At 37.8% G+C, this 21,507-nt stretch overlaps 1 protein-coding gene across 1 annotated transcript in view; it reads left to right on the top strand.

Annotated features, from left to right (window-relative positions):
- The window catches only part of TTC29 (tetratricopeptide repeat domain 29), a 538,084-nt gene that overhangs the window by 332,827 nt on the left and 183,750 nt on the right, over nucleotides 1-21,507 (top strand). Inside the window, exons 6-7 of the mRNA XM_081077081.1 lie at nucleotides 20,111-20,198; nucleotides 20,463-20,610. The gene's annotated coding sequence lies outside the window, so the exon portion shown is untranslated. The remainder of the gene's footprint in view (nucleotides 1-20,110; nucleotides 20,199-20,462; nucleotides 20,611-21,507) is intronic.

Here is a 21,507-nt window from a genome sequence, read left to right as displayed (position 1 = left end):
GTGTGTAAAATTTTGCTGCTATAAAAACTTTAGAACGCTAGAAATTGCTGGAAATGGAAGTTACTGTTTGACTTTTTTATGGGGATTTTTCCACTGTGCAACTTTGGACAGAAGAACCATCACAATAAAGATATAAAGCCCCCACCCAGAGGTGTGCTCATATTTTGGGCTTCACTGAGAAATAGGCACCTACTTTTAGGCACATGAGTTCAACCTGAATGCAGTCACTGATTTTTTTCAATGGGTAAGACGGATCTCTTGAAGGTACATGTGCAGTTGTGAAGTGATTCTGATACAATGACAGTATTTGCATCCTTGCTATAAAATGTCCTTTCCATCACAACCCTGTAATGAGTTACCATCTCTCATTCAGCTTCTTCTTGATCCAACCAGGATTCTGATCTCACTGTTCCTTTCTTTTATCAGTTTAGGAACCTTTTGTCCCACTCATGTAGGAATATCCCCCTGAGATTACCCACTGTTGCCTCGTCTCCAGACCCTTGTGCTGTTCTAAAATCAAGAGGAACTCAAACTCATTAAATCAACACATAATTGGTGAGCACCTCGTATATAGCACTGAACTAGATGATGTGAAATATGCAAAGAAATGTGGAAGTCCCTGTCTTCAAATAATTTAAAATATAGCTGGAGAGGTAAGATAAAAGGCATAAAGAGTTAAATACCAATGAAAGATACAAATAGAAGTTTACAAAAGAGATGCTAAAAGACAGCACCTGATTAATTGCACTGTGAATTGCGTGGACAATTACTGCTGCCAAAGTTTAGAGGAGTCTGTTTATTCACATCACCTCCCCCTTTTCCCCTGATCCACCAAAGCTACTCTGGGACCTCTAACCACTCACTCCTAATACATCCTCCCAGTTCACTAGCTTTCTTCTTATGGTTTAACTCTTGGTCCAAGCAAAGATTCTTGGTGAGCCTTTACAAAATTGCCTTCACTATTATCTGAGAATCATTTGCCCATTTGCGGAGTCCTGAGTCCTTATGAGTCTACCTACGATCTTGCACAGATCTGATGGTTCCTCCTTTTTGCTGCCAACACCTTTTAGCCCAACCCTTAAATCATCTTCATGGTAAATAATCTGCAGCCATCTCATGGGCAAATTATTTATTTCACCGACATGCCAATTTGTTTTTCTGGCCCTGCATACTTTGGACTCCAGACGCATAATATCAACCTGGACGTTCCTGAACTATCTCAGACTGAACGTGTATATAATTCTACCGCTCTTTCTTCTCCACCCACCCCATTTCTGAGCCTGCTCTTCTACATGTATTTCCCATCTCAGTTAATGGCACAAGCATCTACCCAAGTGTCTTCAAAATCATTTTGATACCTTTCTCTCTTTAGAGTCAATTGATTACCAAGTCCTATCAATTTTACCTCCTAACTATCTCTAGATTTATCATCCTCGTTTCTGCCAGGTGTGAATTGTTTGATTGCCTTAGCTCACGTCTTTATCATCTATCTCCTACCTGGACTCTTATAAAAGCATTTGAACTTTCATTTTTTTATACTTTCATATAATGATTCTCAGCCAAACCATATCCTTCTGTTGCAAGGAAGGGGTTTGGAAGGAAATTGATAACCACAACTTATATCATTAATCCTGGAGGTCTTATCTCATTCTTTTCTATTAATGATGATGATGATGATGATGATGATGATGATGACGACGACAATGCCTTTTAAAGTATGGATTATGTGCTACTCTAAGCATTTCCAAAAATATTTCCATATACCAATTCTCACAAAAAGGCTAAATAACATACCCAAGTTCACGCAGCTAACAAGTGTTGGTACTGATATTCAAATTCAGGGAGTCTATCTCCAGAGATTATGCTCTGGACTATAGCATTGTGCTGCCTTTTGGAGCCCCGTTAAATTTCAAAATTTTAAATTTATACATCAAACAGGATCACACATTCCCTACTTCTCCCACTTGCATCAATCTTTTCTTATATTTTATCACTCCAACATGTTCATTCTTTACTCCTGTTATAACCAATTATTTACAGAATACTATACATGCCCCTGCTCTTTCATACCGCTGTATCTTTGCCCATGCCATTCTTTCTGCCTTTATTCTTCTTGGGCACCCACCGCATTCCTTCTCATCCACTCAGGGTCCCCTTCAGTAACTGCCTAAGAGAAGCCTTCTCTGTGTTCCTCAAACCTATGCTGTTCGTAGATGTTCTGTGGTGGTTTCCTAGCCATAACCGTTTCCTGAGGCCACTGTCTTCCTCATCCTGGGAATGGAGGTCTGTTTTAGAAATTGGCAACTGTAGCAATAACTCCGGTTTGGTAACAGCTCCTGCATATTTATAGATTGCAGATAGTGGACCAAATGAATTTTCATAAGTTTAATTAAATTATCTAAGAAACTCACTGATAATAGTAGGAAAAGTGGCCAGAATATCTAAACGAATGTTTACATAACAGTTTAATTAAATTAATGAATTTTCATAACAGTTTAATTAAATTATCTAAAAACTCACTGATAATAGTAGGAAAAGTAGCCAGCATATATAAATGAATGTTTACAAAAATGCATAAACCAAATTTTTTACTTGTTCAGGCTGGTAAAAAGTAGCCTTGCTATTTTACCGGCGGAATAAAGTATCAAATTAGTTTTTATGAATCAGTCATTTTATCGGTAAATTTATATATATGAAAATGCACAGATTTGCACATTTCAGTGGGTTTTGACAAATGCATACACCTGTGCAATCCACATTCTTAATGAGATATACAAATTTTCCATTTCCTCAGAAAGTCCATTCAATGCTCATAACCAGTCAATCCCAGCCCTCCCAAAGAAAACTGTTAATACTCAGATTTCTTTATGTAAATGAAATCATATAGTAAGCACTCTTTCATTTCTGACATCTTTTGCTCAGCACAATGTTTTTGCAATTCATTTGTGTTATTGAGTATATCTGTAGTTCATTCCTTTTTATTGCTGACTGATATACAATTGTATGAGTATCCTATTATTTTTCTATTCTCTAATTGATGGATAATTGAATTGTTGCCAGTTTGGGGTTAATATGAATAAAGCTGCCATGCAGTTTTGTACAGATCTTTTATGGATATGTGCTTTCATTTCTCTTTAGTAACTGCCTAGTAGTGGAATCACTGAGTCGTAGGATAGTTGATTAACTTTATATGATACAGCCAATGTTTTTTTTCTGATGTGGAGTACAATTTTATACTCCCATCAGCAATGTGTAAGAATTTCAGCTGCTCCAAATTGTCATGATTATTTAGTGTAGTTATTTACTTATTTAGCCCCATTCTAGTGAGTGTTTTAGTGAGGTCCCTCTTTCAGGTTGCAGACTGCTGATGTCTAGTATCTTCAAAGGATAGAGGGCAGAGAGCTCTCTGGGATCTCTTTTATAAGGGCAAAATATAGACTTGTTCATCTGCACCGCCAAAGAGTTAGTACCATATAGGTTTGCTCAACTTTCTCAGCTATCTTCTTTCTCTCTTCTCTCATCTACTTTCTTTGCCTTTCTCTTTCTTCATTAAAACCCATCCCTTATCCCACTCCAGCTTAAAGAGGTATTTGTTCTGGACCCATTTTGTGCATTTGGCCATAGTAAATGATTGAATTGGCAGACCGGAAAAGATAGATAAAGGATAATCAAATGCCAAGCTAATTACCTTAACCAATGAGATGCATTTTCTTTTGTCGTTTATAGTATGCGTTGCTTATTTAGACAGTAAGCCCACCAGGCAGAAACCTAATAATGTATCTGCAAGTTTTATCATGGAGTCAAAATTTCATCAGCACTAAATGACATTAAATGATATATATTGTAGTGCGTTGCCTTATTCAGAATTGTTCCAGGCCATACAAGTGATTATGCATCAGAAAGTAGAACTCCATGTCTGTTGGTGATGAGCTATTATATGGATGTATTTTTCTCTCTGAAATCATCATGGCTAACATTTAGCATTTGTTTGTTACATGCTGATAGTATACTAAGCATTGTACCAAAAGGAAACATGACAATCATTTTCGTATTATATTTGCTATCTATAATTCATTGAGACAAAAAGCAAAAAATCAAATACTTAAACCCACAGTAAAACTGCCAACTCACTCAGGTGCCCTGAAGAGGAGGTTCAGCAGCATTTGCTGATAGGACAGGTAGTTAGTTAGCTGGGGCCCTGGGGGAGGCTGGGTCTACCCTCTGCTCAATTCACGTAATCAGAGACCAGAATATTCCTAACCTTTTATGGATGGATAAACAACAAATTAGGAATTTCTAATTGCCTTCTCTCTGAGGGCTCTCTCCCAACTAAGTAATGAGGAATTAGCAGAAAAGTGTTGTTCATCCAAGGTGATGTTAAGTTTTTGTGAAATTAAGAGACCTTCATTTGAAAACTGCTTCAATCGCTTCAGGCATAGAATATAAGGAATGTACTCCAGGCTGTAATAATTGCCGGCTGCCCTGGGAAATGGCTTCAAGGCCGGAGCAGTTGTGGCTCCATGCAAGCACATCCTCTAATTATTGAAAAACCTGTGTAGAGTCTCCATGTTAATCAGTCTCTCAGAGACTTCAGCTTTATGTGGTTAGTGCAGATTTATGGCATTTTTCTTTTCCTGTTATTAAAACTGATATTTCAGAAGGAAGAAACTATCTCCAGACAACTGGTAAAATGCAAAGTTTCAGTCATAAAAGAAAACTGCACGATTATTCTGAGAATATTCCATTGAGAATTCCAAACAAGGGTAAGAAACAACACATCAAAGATGGGGTGCAGGGGGGAGAATCAAAAATAAAAAGGCATGACTTTAAAATATTAACAGAAAGACTCAACAGTTGGCCCATAGAATCAAGAGGTTAGAGTGGAATTAATTTAAGTGCTTGTTGTAATTATGGAAATAAACATTTCTGCATAAATGCAAACTGAATTATACATAATTATGAAAGTACTAAACTAATTGGAACATTTGGATTAACACAGGAGAAGCCAAATTGCCTTTTTAAACCAATGATCCAGTGCTTTGCATGCATTCTGCATGTCCATGGCAAATAGTAGTTAATCATGGAAAGAAACGTATTTAGAGACACATATTTCTATCAAGTTAGCATATTGTTTCTCTTGTAGAGCATACATGTGTATTATAGATTAAATATAGTGATTTATTAAAGAAGTGCATGGCAAGGAATGGCTGGTTATGCCAGTTGTAACTGACCCACATGGCAAATCACCACTTGCAGTATTCTGAATACTCCAGGCTTGGTGAGACACCAAGACCCTGCTAGCCTTGAGGTGCCCTGAGAGTAGAAACTGCTTGAGTTTTGGATTCAGACTAGAGTCTAATCTAACTAAATGTGTGAATTTGGGTGCGTTTTGTAACCTCGCACAGTCTCAGATAACTACCATAAAATATTCAATACTCAGTAAATAGCTGACTCCATGTCTGAATGGCTCCCTTCAGTGTTTCGATTGTCTGCTGTTTCCTTCTTGCTTGCCTTTTGACCCTGAACTCCTAAACACATGACAGATTCTTGTGTTCTCATTCATCATATAGACCAGTGACCCATAGTCCTCTGACCTGGCATTAACACTGGCAATAAAAGAGTAAGTATTACCCAAAAGGGACCCTTCCAAAAGAAGAGGAGGGGCTTGGACTGCCAATAATTTATTTTCCTTCTTTGGAGTAGTGTGTGTGTGTGTGTGTGTGTGTGTGTGTGTGTGTGTGTGTGTGTGTGTGTGTGTGTTTCCAGGTAGAAGGGCTAAATGGATTTAGTCCTTTATGTTTAGGTTACATTTTTCTGGAAATTTGGTTTATAGCTATGGCTCCAGCTTTAGTCTTAGCTATGTCTACTACTGAGATTCACAATACTTGTATTCCAGATTTTTATAATTGACTCATTTATTCATCAGTTCTAAAGCTTCACTTACTATATGCCTTGAAGGTCAGAATATTTCGTAGGGTAAAAGCCCACAGACAACTATTTTTATAAACTGAGCTGCACAGAGTTGAGAGCCTGGATAAAGGAGGTGAGAAGGGAATACATTTGAACATTGAGCATCTATTATTTCATATGATTTACCTCCAGGGTTTCGTATGGAGCCTTGTGTAAAGATGGCTTGAAGCAGGAAACTAAGGGAACTATTTTGATGAGACTCCATGCGACATAGATGCAGGGGTTATTTTGGTATCAATATGTAACCTACGGTTAGAGAGAGAAATGTTCCCCTCCTGGATAGAATGGCTTTAAATCATTAACGACCCAACGACTATACCTCAGGAGTGTTCCCAATACTCTCAAGAGTTGCATAGTACTTTTGGTTTGGGTGGCAACATTGCCATGAAAAGCACCAGGCACAACGGTCATAGTGATGGGGGCTGTAGGCAGCGGATAAATGAGAAGGACTGCAGTTGGTCAGGAGGACCATGGTGGATTCAGTACAGATTGTAACTGGCTCGTTTATACCTAAGCTCACGTTGTGGAAATCATGGAGGGAGATTTTGCGAAGGGGTGAAATGATGCATGAATATGGTCCAAACCAGTGAGATTAAGAGTCACTACTGTTAATATGATCCCTTACCTGACGTCATGGTAATGTCTGGGAAACTGTTTACCTCTAATTACAGATTCATTTGGATTAACAATATGTTACCATTGGGAGAGCTGTAAAAGATCTTATCAATCATTTCAATTATAATACAATGTAATTTAATTTGATTGCTTTCCTAAACTCAAAGTTAGATCAGAATCTGCTTCTTTGTAAAAATGGGAGTTTTGAATGACAGGAGAAAAGCAGAAAGAGAAGGATTTTGTTGCTGTGGTTGTTTGTTTTTCTTTTTTAAGCATAGGATACTTCAAGGAAGATTATGTCTGCGTGTAACAATAAATTGTAAAGATTTGTACAGCCTTAAAGTAATAAAAGGATGTGGTACATTTGGGAGAAAAGAAAGGACATTATGGAGTGTGAGATTCTCTCTTCTCAAGTCTAAATTCAAAAGCTGGTCTGGGCTGTCCTAGCTACCTGTTGGCATTTTTAAACTTTGTCTGTTGACGTCCTCCATGTTTCCATTTGCTTTAGAGTCCTAATTACCAGCTAAAAGGTTTATTTCCAAGACTTTCATATAACATACTTACTCTCAGAGATTTTTAAAGTAAACAACCTGTACGTGTAGCCTTCAATAAGTTACTTAGCCCTTCTAAACCTCAGTTTCCACATCAGTGACAGGATTGGATGAGTTTTCTATCTTAATAGGTCCTCTAGAATCTGGGACCATGATTCTTGAAACCTAAGTCATTTTCAAATCATCAGAAAAATAGCAGAGACAGCATCGTTCGATACATGGATGCAAATTTTGGGGGCACATGTTTTGGAAGCTGAATGAACCCAAGCCTTTGATGATCTTTCTCTTTTCCTAATTCCCGTTGTACTTACTACCCAGATCTCTCCCGTGAAGCATTTATCACATGCCTTGCATGTATTTACAAGTACATATGTACTTTACACACAGACAGATTTAGTTTGAGTCCCTGGAGGGCAGGAACTGTGACTTACAGCTCTCTGAATTATCGATGCCTATTATATAAGAATGTATAATAACTCTGCTGGCATTAAGAAGTTAGATGCTTCATTATTTTCTTAATTGATAAGGACATATATGGTAAATGTATAGGGTATCTGGTATGGCTCATTAACCTACACTGCATTCATGTTCCCATTGGTATGGAATGTACTTCTATAGATTTTCTTCTCATTGCAAAGGATAAGAATGTGAGCAAGGCAAGGGTCTTCATACAGAACCAGATGTGCACAATCATTAAGCACTCTAAAAGCTTCTCTTTTCTTTTTCTAAGAAAGGAAATAAACATGGATTTAGTTTGCAATATTAACTTTGTTTATTGAAAATGTATATCAGATGAACAAATAAGGAGAATTTCAAGCCCAACAATAGAAATATTGCATTGTGAGAATTTTTCTAGTCAGCATTCCCTTTTCATCTCTCGAAGGGAATGGAGAAGGTTGTAATGGGAAGAATTTGGGGTTTATATTCAGACAAGATTATGTGACTTAATTTCTCTGAGCCTCAGAATCTCTGTCCTAAAATGAGAGTAATAATGCCTTTTCAGGAAATTATTGTGGGGATTAAATAGAATAGTCCAGAGGGTCTAGAGTTGTTCCTGCTCCATTATAGGTGTTCAATTAACTACCTCTGAGCTTGCTAAGAAAAATGGACAAAAACACTACTACTTGTTTCTTGTTTCCCAGTTAGCCACTTTTATCCTTAAAATACTTGTCATAAGTCTTACTTTTTTTTGCAAATCTCTCTTAATGAAATGGAAATTATCTTTCACAACTGGGAAGCCAAATACATACAGATACACACAGGTACACACACTCCACTGTTCTCCCAGTAAGTTAAGAAAATGCATAATATTTGTGCATACTTGTGTTCCATTGTTTTACATATATATGTATATATATAACAGATATATATATCTCATAGTCATTTAGAATGTAACTTCTTACTATAAGTTATATATATATACATATATGTATCTTATAGTCATTTAGAAGGTAACTTCTTTAAAGACAATGAATCTTTTGCTAACTTAATTCTGTTTAGTTCCTAGGTTTATGAGAACACTACAGAAACACTATTGTGGTTGCATTTTGTTGGAATAAGAGTTTCACTCACCAGCGATTCATCCCTTGAATTCTCAGCATTTTTTCTTTCCAATCCTCAAGTCTTTTCCATGCATTTGTCTTTATATTTGCATTGTCTTGTAATTTGAATATTTTTATTTGAGATTATTTGGCCTATGTCAGGTATTCTTCTCTATGGTCCCCAGGGTCTTGTATCTTGTTTTTAACTTCTTCTCTCTCCTTGCTCTCTTTTTATCAGATGTCATCCATTGTGGCTTACTATTTTACCCTTGGGTGTTTCAATTATGCATGAATGAGATCTGCCTCACAGTTGCGTTTCCATTTTCAGTCTAAATAACTGCACACAAGAATGCAAGTCTCTGTGTTGAACTTGAGAGGTTCTCAGAGGGTCACGTATTTAATTTTGGCGCACTCTGGTACCCTCTCCCAGTAGCAGTTTTAGGGTTGTGTTTAAACCTTTCCTCGTCTGCATTCACCCTGCCCCAGGCATTGCCCAAGCTTTGGCATCCAGCTGTCTCCAGCCTGAGGTTCAATATTTCAGATAAGCCATTATTTCCATGTTTACTTTTTGTAGACACCTTGGTTGCTTTGAGCTTCCTTTCAAACAAGGACCAGATAATTTAACATCAGCTTCTCTAAGAATCTTCCATCAATGAATAGTGTTTCAGCAGTACCAAAATAATCACTATTCCTCTATTAAGTCCCATGGTTTAAATCAGTCAGGATTTCTCAGAATTTCAAACTTGACATGTTTTTGAGGAGATGGGAAAAAGAAGAATGGAAAATACTATCTTAACATTAAAAGGTATGTGTGCCTAAAGCAGATATGGAGAAGAGCAAAAAAAAAAAAAAAGGTGATGGTTAGGGTTGGTTTCCTTTTGTGAGTCTGTGAGTCATCAATCAATCTGTCCATGAATATAAAAGCTCTCAGCTTTCCCACCTTGCTCCTGTTCATAGAACTCACCACTTTTTATTACTTATTGTATTGCACTTATTTGATTAATGTGTCTCTATTACCCAGCACAATGCCTGACCCATGAAAGAAACTGAATGATAAATGAATGCATGAATGAATGAATTGCAAGGATGTTGCAACTGTGACAATAAAAAGAAGTATTATGTGAAGCATTTTAATTATACAGTGTACATTAGTAAAGTAAATCTGAGGTAGTCAATATAAACAACTGACCTGTAAGATTCATGGCTTTGTAACAGAACAATTTTAGGTAGTCTTTTCCCTGAGCATTATTCTTATAGGTAACCCTTTGAATCCCATGTACAAAATGATTTTTAAAAATTTGTGCCATCTTTATATAAGAAGGCTTCTTTGTTATTACTACAATCAGAGCCACATTCATAATTAGAGAAACACAATACAAAGGGACTCCTTTCGTGGCTGAGTAAGGTAAGTTATGCTGCTCTTAGAGTAATGCCTCAGAGCCTTGCCAGGGTATTCTTCAGCCCAGTTAATGGTTTAATTCTCCTCACTCTGCAGGGCCCCAGACACTGGCCTGTGTTGTGTAAATAATGATTAGAGACAATCTATGGAGCATCATCTAGCTTTACCTAGATGAAAGGCAAGTGCTATGCCAGGGATATGTGTGTACATTTTCCTGAGCTGTTCTAGCTCCGTTTCATTAAAGGAAAAAATCTTTAACAACTTTGTGTCAAGCACTCCAGTGATGCCATCTGGCCACAGAGATCAATGCCCAGCACCGTTAACCATGACAAACAGTCGTGTGGTCTTTATTGCATAGAAATACACTCTTGCAACATCAAAGGAGGAGTGACTAGAATTCAGAAGTGGTAGCATCAAACATAAACAAGAAACCTGTATGTAGGCTGGCATTTCTCAGGCATTTGGATTTCACAAGACAGAAATTTGCAAAATATATAATTTTTTTAAATGAGCAGAACCAATATGGAGCTGCAAAGTTTTTGTTGTCAAGTGAGGCCATTAAACACCAGTCCCCCCAATTATTGCCATCATAAAAGACAGTTGATACCCCCCAAAAAAGAAAAAAATTGGTAAGGACACAATTTCAGCAGTTCTCTAAGGGAAAGTGTCCTTATTTTTCTTTTCAAAGTTTGGCACCTGTGGTTGACAGTTCAGCCTCCTGCCTCATTCTCTTCAGGAACAATCTCGCAAGGCCTATACGGAAGATCTCCCGACCACTTCCGTTCAGTTCTGGGTGGGCACATGGGAGATGTTTAGATTTTTACCACTTCTTTAAATAACCAATTAAAAGTTTGTCACTATACATGAAATGTGCATTCAAAAGCCACTCAACCAATACCAGAGTGACCTTCCTGTCCTCTGGAAGCCCACAGTAGAACATCACCAAGAAAAACCCTAGGAAACTGAAGTAAGAAAATCAATGGAAAGCTTAAGTGTTGCCCACCTACTAGTTAAATCTTTTCTTTTAAGAGGCTTCATTGTCATTCAGTGTGGTCAATAATTACCCTTGAGTATACATTTTCAAGGATAATAAACAAACGTGTTCATCTGTGATGTGATCAGCTGTGCTTCTTATGGGACACAATGAGAAGAAGCAAATACAAATCAACAAATATATGACTTCAGAAAAAACAACATCGTCCCTCCAGGGAACTTCAGGGAAGAAAACCGAAACAATCAACCTGCTCAAACAAAGGCTGGGTATAAGGGACATGATTATCAGATAAACCATCTTTATGAAAGTGTACAGAGCTATGTGCTATTAGATAGATAATTCATGTGCAATTTTATTTTCTCTCAAGGTTTAATTAAACATTTGCCTTTTGGCTAATCAACAGCAATTAATAAGAGATGCTTATATTCATACAATTTATAAGAAATGTGGACATGGCCTTCACTGGAATTTTAGTGGTCTTCTTAATGAAAGCAAGGATAGGCAGTAACACAGTATAGAATTTAGAACTGTGTAATAAGGTTCTCCAGAGAAAGAAAACCCATTGCACTTGTGCGTGTGCGTGCGTGGGGGGCGGGGGGAGACAGAGACAGAGAGACAGAAAGAACAGACAGACACAGAGAGACAGAAAGATAGAGGCAGAGAGATTTGTTTTAAGGATTTGGCTCCTGACATTATGGGAGCTGACAAGTCCATATCCTGTAAGGTCAGGCCAACAGGCTGGAGACCCAGGGAAGAGCTGATATGGCAGCTCAAGTCCAACAAACGTCCGGAGGCAGAAATCATTATTCCTCTGGGGATTTCACTGTTTTCACTCATCTGTTTTATTCAAAGTCTACAGATGTAAATGTTAATTCATCTAAAAAATACCTTCACAGCAATATGTGGACCAAATATCTGGGTATTGCGATCTAGCCCAGTTAACACAAAAAATTAATCATCACAACTCTGGGAAAAAAATACTATTTATTTTTAAATAGAAGGCTTGAAATGGATGAAAAGGTAAATATAATAAATACTTGATAGATAAATTCTCTTTTCAAGTACTACACTTCTAAGCATATAGCTAGGAGAAGGAATTTGACTGGATTGAAAGGAAATAAGTTATAATGAGTAACTGATCTGAAATCATCTGTATCTTAAGAATCGCCTTGTGTTTTATGTATAGATACGCACTTGTGGCATCTAAAATATATGTACATAGTCTACTTTAGTTGTCACTCAACAAAGCATAACACTGCAAGGTAAAAGAAGGGGCACTTATTACAACTGTAAAGAACCTAAGAGTGCCATTTGTTTCTTAACTTGTCATAAAATAAATGATGACTTTTTGATCCTCAGCTTAGTGCCACCATTTCATGTAAGCAAGGTAACTATTTTTATAGGTTTACTCTCCCTGGAAAATAAAAAATTAAGGAAGGAGGAGAATCATGAATGACAATGAATTATGAGCCTATTTTGTACCTTTGGACAGTGGTATAAGAAGAAACTTTGAGTAACTCTCTGATGGAATTTATTTTGCCTTATTTTAAACTCTGGTACTTCATTAAAAGTAATTTGTAGCCAAGCAACCCTTCAACTACAGTCCACAATAAACCATGATTTGGGGGAAGGGGACAAGCCAAATCCCATTTAGAATCTAACAAGACAGCACTGATTTCAACATCAAGTTTATCAGAATGCATTTGAAAAACTAGTCCCCCTGTAAACAAGGCTTGAAAAATCACCGTTGATCCCATTTCTTTCTTTAAATTCATTAAAATTATTTGGATGTCCATAAAATGAGCAGAGAATTGATAAGGCAGAGCCCTGGCTATCCCCGTGGCAGCCTCTCTCTGGGTGGATTTGGGGAAAAGGTGGTAGCAGCCCACCAAGCTAACACACGGCTTAGCCAACAAATGATGGTTTGGGGTGACAAAGTGTGTCACCACCACCACCTCCCACCCCGCCCCGAGATTGCAGCCCTGGCTAGGGTATAAGGCAGACAGGTGGAAATGGGCTGGATTTCAGCCTCCATTTCTTACTCCCTCCCCTCAGGAGCCTTTGTGCCAGGTCTGAAACACACAGTGGTTTCTTTGACCCTATGCCCATGTTCCTGAGAGGCCTGAATACTGAAACAATACCATATCTGCCTGTAAATTTAATTTGGGATCTTTCTTTCTGCTAATGGAGTTGATATCAAGTTACACCACACAATCCTAATAGGTCAATATACAGCTTTTTAACCAAAAAAACCCTGTAAGTTAACAGCAGCGTATAGAAATGGATTAGTTGGAGACGTAAGCAATTTTCTACTTTTAAATTCTGCCCACTCTTGCTAGAATCCGCACCTAAAACACCCAAGAAGGAGACAGATACTCATAGACACAGGAGATAAACCACCAGAAGACTCACTTTTGTGGGGGCATGGGGTGTGTTTTATAGATATATGGGCAGGACCTTCTGGGGGTCTCTTCCTCTTCCCCAGGCCCTCTCTCCATTGCTCTTAGGGTTGGAAAATGTTTCCTTATCCTTCCTAGCAGGGGAAATAAGCCTGGAGAAAATGGCTGACAACTTCAGGGACAGGCTGGGTCATAGGAGCTGGCAATCACTTGGAAGGATGGGAGGAAATGGTTTTAAAGACCGGTGGGATTCTGGGATTGAGAGGGTAGGGCTGAGATAAAAGAGAGCCCATGAAGATGGGCTCCACGCTGGCCACAGAGACTCACACCAGGAGTGAGGACATGAGCCCAGAAAAGGCAGTGGGTATAAGACAGCTACCTCAGGAAAACACTCTCCAGGATCTGGACCCTTTGGCCTTTGAAAATACCGGTGTGGGTAGAATGACAACTCTTCAGAAGGGAACTGACTGATTACTTCTCAGCAGTGTGTGTGTGTGTGTGTGTGCATGTGAGTTTGCAAGAACATGTCACTTTCTCTTCCCAGTCTAAAGATTGCCTGTTGCCTAGACCCGTCCTGTGTACAGGCACAAATCAGCAGTAAGGCCATTTTTACTTTTGGTTACAACTACCTTTTGTGATAAGGGGAATAGTGCCTCCATTTCATATAAGCTTCAGCAAATTCTGTGGGAGGCTGGCAAGTCATTGTATTCTGGAGAAACTCTTCTCCCAGGTCTAAATTTACCTGGGTTCTTTAAGTTTTTAAAATGTGGTGAAGGTTTAGTTTGTTTGTTTGTTTTTTCTGCACCAGGTACATATGCTAGTGTTAATGCTGTTAAACTGGGGCTTATTAGTCACTTTGTGGATTTTCTTTCTCCTTTGCTCTGTCTCCTTTTCTGATTTTTGGCCATTTTACTAATCATTAGCAATTCCATGAGAAATGGAAGAGGAAATAAGATAAAACTCAAATCAATGATGTCATATTATTTCTCTTTGATATACTCTGATTTAACTAGGGGGGAAGTTGAACATCTTGGCTGAAAAGGCAGTTTGAGGCTTCTTTGTGAATTTCGATGACCCACCTTGTCTTTAAAGGAGAGATGACATGTTGCCCTTGCAGTGCGATGGAGAAAGGACTATTTTGTCAGAGTTGGATGGCCTGTGTTCTTCTGCCTCCACCTTTAGCTGGGTGATCATTTCATCTCTGCGAACTTCAATTTTCTCAGTTGTAACTTAGACTGTATGTCTTCATTTACCTAGAAAACTTCCATTGAGCCACAGGTAGTTACGAAATTGATTTGCAACTAAGAGTCCTTATAATTATCTAACCTCCTCGAGACCATTAGTCATTGTTTTATACGGAAGTTGGTTGGAAGTTCTGTGTAATTTTTCAGTCATTTAACTGTGACAGAAATCTGTCCTTCATCTCGTTAATCCTTTGCCCCTTCACATGATCCACCTTTCCCTCCAGACGTCCAGCCAGTTACTGTTGCCATGCCTCACTTTCCTGGTTTTCAGGTACTATCAGAAGTGGTTTCCTATTCCATCCTCACTGGTGGTTACGGGTACTTACTGTAAACAAGTCCCTCATCTGACAGCTGGAAAATTCATGTCCTAGCCTGTGTAACTTCACAGTATGCAAATGTTAACTCTTATTCTAACATAACTTAAATATTTATTCTAACATAACACTAACTCTTATCCTAACATAACTCAAACATGGTATTTCTACCTCTTTAAATATTTTTGTCTTGCAAATAGTCCTGCTATGGGGAGTCTTTAACCAAAGAATGCAATTTTAACCAAAGAATGCAAATTTCATTATTTTCTGGTTATTAGCAGGGCAGCTATCTCAGAATTTTTGGGGGCTCACTTTGACTTGATCCTAATTTCATGGTCTGGTACATGTTTCTTCATATGGAACCAGTGTTCATAATCAACTAGATGAATGAATTGATAGGAGAAGGAAGTTTCGGAGTAAACCCTTAATATAGTTTATTTTTATACTCTTAAATACCAAATATGCTTACTTGCTATATAGTAGAAATTAGAATGATTTTATTGTAAGGTAGCTAATATGCAATAGAGCTTAATGTCTCCTATAAAAAAGTATTCACTATGGATAATTATTTTTATTCCCAATTGTTCACCATCTTATAGAATTTTGCTTTTTAGTTCTCATTTTTCACTTATATTTTTAAATAATTATTACAAAATTTAACGTGTCTGTGCTCTTGGTAATAACTATCTGGGGCTTACTTTTGGTTCTCTGAGGATAAACTTTCCTTGTCATGCATCAGACTAGGTCCTTTTTCCTTTGCCACTTTTTCCATTCTGTTTTACCCTTTTTTTTAAACCAGAAACCTTTTGTTTTCATTCTCTCTGAAAAGGCAGATTGAAGTTTCTAAGGCTTTCAGACCCACACAGTATACCTGTGTCTTGAGAAATAGTTAGATGCAATGAAGCAAGTTTGATATCTTTGTAATGATAATTTAATGCCTGTACTGCTTGATGTTAGAAAATTCCTCAAAGTAAAATAGTCGGAACAAGATTACAATGTGTGCAGTCATTAAGAATATCTGATAGGCATGGTATGAATCATATATTAAAATGTGTCCTGACTTAAATTTAAAACATTAGTTTAAACAATTCTCTATAGAATAAATAGTATCATGACCTAGATTTTTATTATTATCTTTCATTCAGTTTCGAAGAAGACCTTCAAACTCACTTGCCTGAGGCACTAGTGAGCTCCAGGTTTTTCTCACTCATGAAAGAAAAATAAGAGTCACTCTGGAGCAGTGAGAAATCCTACAGTAAAAACTCAGTGTGGGGTTATTTCTGTATCCTTTAAGCAACCACACCTTTGTCGACCCTTAGTTTATTATTTTCAATTTATTTGACTCTCAAAACATAATCTATGATACTAAACTGGCTGTCATAAATTAGCATGAGTACAACTAAAGTATAAGAAAGGGTGCAGTTTAAATATATCCCATTTGTAATTTTATTTTGGAAGTAATCATTTGTAATGACTAAATTAAAATTACCATTTAAATAAGTATAACTAATGGCAGAAAGCCTGCAAGCAAGAGATCACATAAAACCAGTAAAGGCTAAAGGCAAACTAGTAGAATAGGTCTGCCAGGGCCGGATCTGTCACTTAAATGGAAACAGGGGCGGTGGTGAAGGAGAAATGGGAAAACCTGCCCCAGGTAGCAGCACCACAAAGAAGGCGGAGGTGGGATTCACCGCTATAATTTTACTGCACCTGCATCATTCCCATTCTCCAAATTTTAAGCAAATACTAAGTATTCATTTCAATATTATTTTATAAATGTTAATGAGTGTAATGATAATAGCCTACTGGTTTTAATGTTGACAAAGCAAAATTCTCTGTTTTCAGTGTCAGAAGAATGTTCATATATTTATATATGTTTCAAATTATATGTTAACTCTTCTGCCTCAATGGTTTTCATCCCATTCCTGGTTTTTACTACAACTAATATTCCAGTTATGTCCAAACACATATCACTAATATGGAGTTCCAGACCTGTTTATTCAATGGCTTCCTTGACATCCTCTTCCTGAACGTTTCAATGAAGTCTCAAATTTAACGTGTCAAAATGGCAGCACCCTATGGTGCTATTTACCTTCTCTCTGTTCCACCTAAGAAACCCAACTTTACCTCTCTTAGATTTCTCCATTTCAGTAAAGGGATCACCATACTTCCAATTGCTGAATCCAAATGTCTAGGATTTGGTAAACTGCATTCATATTTTTCTTGACTCTTCTTTTTCAACAGACTAATCATGGCCTAAGGTTTCAGGAGTCACCCTTTCACCTTATCGCATGTATTTTTCTCTCTCCTTGGATCACTACCCTCCAGGCAAGTGTGTATTCTGACCATGGGCCATGTATGAGTTTACTGTACTCTGTAACAAATTATTAAAAACTTAACAACTTACAACAACACATCTATGAGTATTATCTTATAGTTTCTGTGGATCGGGGCTGAGCTTGGTCCTCTGCTTCAGGCCTCACAAGGTATAATCAAAAGGTTGGTCAGCGCTGACTTCTCATTTGGACTCTCAATTAAGGAAACTTCTGCTTCCATACTGGTGTGGATTTAGGAAGCATTGGGTTCTTGGTGGCCATAATATTCATGGTAACTTGCTTTTTTAAAGCTAGCAACACAAAGAGAGAAAGACTAGAATGATTCTGCTAGCAAAATAGAGTCTTATATCACATTAAATAGTCACAGAAGTGACAGCCCATCATTCTTACCATATTCTATTGGTTAGAAGCAAGTCACAGATATCACTCACACTCAAGGGGAGGGTGTGAGCACCAGAAAGAGGCAATCATAGAGAGGCACCTGAATTGTCTGTCTGCCATCTGCTGCATGCCAACATCCAACTCTACTCCTGCCTCTGGAGCTTTGCCTGTTCTATTCCATCTACCCATGATGCCCTTTCCCCAGATTGGTGCCTCACTTCTGCCTTCCATCATTCGTTCAGATGTCAGTTCAAATGTCAACTTCACATGGTGGCCTTCTCTAATGATCCAGTCTAAATAAATATCCCCTAATACACATACACACACACACACATACACACACACACACACACACACACACACACCGCTATAATTTTATTGCCTTATTTTATCTTATTCATAGTGCTGAAATCATGTTGTTTATTTATTTGCTATTTGTTTCCCATTTACCCCACTAATCTGTAAAGCCCAAAAAGCCCATAGACTGGAGATCTATGTGCCTTCTTTAGTACCATATTTTCAGCACTTAAGGAGTGGTATGCAATAGCATAACTAGCATAACTGGGTAAATTTAAAGTAATATTGGAATAAATAGTTGATAGTTCATAATTTTACTTGGGATAAAGAATTGGAAGATCCCCATCTGAAAATTTGAAAATATTCTCAAAACCTTGTTCTAAAAATCAGTCTGTTAATGTGGTCAGCAAAGTGTAAGATACAGTACTGGGAAGACTGAGGTCTGAATTAAAATTTATAAGTATTTATACCTTCTTATTTGAAAAGGATTATAAAGGGAAAAGATGCAATTTATAAATTTTTTATTTCTACAGACATAATTTTATTCCTAAATATATGTTACCTATTTATATGAGAGATTCATGTAATATATATGTATTTTCGTGTATATATGATAGGTAATTTTGTGAATTTTGCAGAGTTGAAGCACAAAGTTCTATCTTAATTTAGATAATTCCTATGTCTTTTCAAGTTGGAAAAATAGAGAACTTGAATGCCTGTAATGCTCACTGGGTAGAAAGAGATACCGAAGTAAGCTGCTCCATTGAATCTCATGGGAAGGCAGTCTTTGGTAGAAAACACTAGCTCAGTGTCTAGTTTACAGCTTTGCAGATTTAGAGACAAATATTTACCAGTTCACCAAGAAATAATCAGGAAGTAGAAACTGATTTACATTAACCCAGATTTTATAAATACTAGTTTATACACCAGATTGCCAAATTTATTTTCCAATCTGTATTTGACAAGGCAACAAATCCTGACCATTACTTAGGGTGTACCTTCCTACCTCACAGTAGAAAGCAAATCATAGAAAGTCCACAGGTAAACACAGAATGAGGGAGGTGTCAGATGTCCTGAAAAGACAATCCTGCCAGGCTTTGACCACCTGCTGGATTGCATTGCTCTAGGGCTGTCACTGGCTAGATAACTGGAACTGGCCATGAGCGTCAGCCCCGCCTCTCTGCAGACGGCTAAAGGGCACTTGGCAAATTCTTCTTCACCCATTGCCTTCTGCTGTTTTTATCCTGACATTATCTCTTCTAGACAACTTAGATTTCAATGGAATTGATTATTGGCACAATTTTCCAAAAAAACAGTTGGGTCTTTATAACCACAATCCGCAGTGTCAGAGGCAACACTTTTACTAGCTATTTTCTACAATGGGCTACTTTTCCTGATGCTTAGTTCACCCATGAGAGTTGATTTTTACAGCTCTGCATTTCACCTGATGACCTCCTACTGCTGTTCTCAAGCCTCTTGATAAATCCTCTTTAGTGCCCGTAGCTTCTTATGAACTGACAATATGCATTGCTCTTTACTTTATTAAATAATCATCTGCTTAGATAGTTTTGATGGCACTAACAGGCAAAAAATGAAAAATGTTTTCATTAGTAATTTCATCAATATTTTAAAAGAAAAAGCTGTTAGAAAACATAATCAATTTTCTATCACAATTTTCAACTTTTTCTCTCGTCAACAAAAGGTGATGAAGGGGAAAATGGAAACACTGAAATAAACAATTAGGGTATCACATTTCTTGAAAAACTTTTACTCTTCCTTTGTCCGATGTGCTTGTTGTTGGAGCGGTGAAAGATGGCACTAATGTGCTCTTCTGAAATTGATGTATTGAATGATGTGTGCGATGAGCTCTATCAACTGACAGTACTTCCGGTTGTAGTGTATTTGATCTTCAACAGCCCTGCTGTCTCAAGCTCATCATGCAATCTGACTGTTTAAATCAAGGAGAGGTACTTTGGAGAATTTTCTAGGCTTATTATGTATTTCAAGTGAGGCACCCATTTTTTTTTTAAATTATTTTTTTTTTTAATTATTTTTTTTTTGTCTGTTAGGAAACCAGCAGGAATCATCAACCCAGCAGGATTCTGCTGTTACAGAAACATGCCTCCTCTGAATTTGGTGCAAAATTAGGTGCATAAAGTAAGTTAATTTTATTTGTGATAAACTCTTATTCAGTTAAAACAGCCTAGTCTGCTATCCTTCTGCACCCTTTCAAAAGCATTTCTGGTATCAGAAGAGAGAAAGGATTGGGGCTGCAGGAAAAAGGAAAGAATCACTTACTGGAATATTCAGGAATTCTGGAGTCATTATCTTTTTGAAATTTAATAAGTTTCCTCTAAGTGTTCCCTCTAATCACCCAAGTTAATGCAATGCATTTCTACTTGCATTTCTGTGCTAATCCAGTAGTTGGAATTGGCAAAGGGCAACCTGATCAACGAGAGACGCACACCGGGAGTTTTACAAGGCAGGATTGGAAGCAGCAACGATTCCAGTGGTGGAAACCAGGCTGGACAGAGTGCAGAGATCACACTGCTCTTTCTAGAAAGAGGAGGTTAGTAAACAAGACACTGATGCAGGGCAAGTGCAGAGATGTCAGCAGCACATTAATGACGTGAAATGTGTAGGATGTTGGGGTGGATGATACTGGAATATCAATAATAATATCATCATTTCAATAATAAACATAGCTTGCTAATCCAAATGATTGCATCTGTCAGTAGGTGGTAGTCAATCCGATGATATAAAGTCTATATTAATGATGTGATTGGGAAAATTCATGAGTAGACCTCTCACCTTCAAAGGGACCATTCCCATCTGCGAGAGAAAACTAATCAAAGTCAGTAGAGCATCTTGATAGGGTGCAAGGACTGTGGAGGCAGAAAGTCTGAATAAATACCAGGTCTGTGGTTTATTAGTTGTGGGAACTTAAGCAGTACAAGAGAACTGAGTACCTTCTGCACATCTGTGGGTAACTTCCCAAAGCAGAGGCAGAGCTAAATATGCACAGGCCTGATGCACATTGCTCAAACAGTAGGGTATCTGGCAGGGAGGTGCTGGTCTTCAATGCACTCAAGGTCAGCATGCTGTAGCCCACGCTGTAAGAGCCAAAAGTCTCTCAAATCATCCGTTCAGAAGAGGTAGAGTATTAATCGGGGTCTTATTTGCAAAGAGCAGAAATCAACTCTGGCTAATATATGCAGATACAGTTTTATTAAAATCATATTGGATCCCTCACAGAATATTCCCAGAGCTGGAAACCAAATATGACACCTTGAGCAATACCCAAAAGCATGCCTTGTAACTGGTCTTGTGAATACTCTCATGCCACAGAGAGTCTGAGGCTTCAGATGCCCGACCTTGGGCTTCTAACTCTGTCAATGCTGGCCCTGGGCCCTAGACAGTGCTGCCTTTGAACACTAGTCATAATGGCTACCATTGTTTTCGGCCT

The sequence above is a fragment of the Rhinolophus hipposideros genome, assembly GCF_964194185.1.
Source record: "Rhinolophus hipposideros genome assembly, chromosome: 16".
Taxonomy (NCBI): Eukaryota; Metazoa; Chordata; class Mammalia; order Chiroptera; family Rhinolophidae; genus Rhinolophus; species Rhinolophus hipposideros.
The sequence above is the reverse complement of the archived record's forward strand: the minus strand, read 5'-3'. Positions and strand labels throughout refer to the sequence as shown.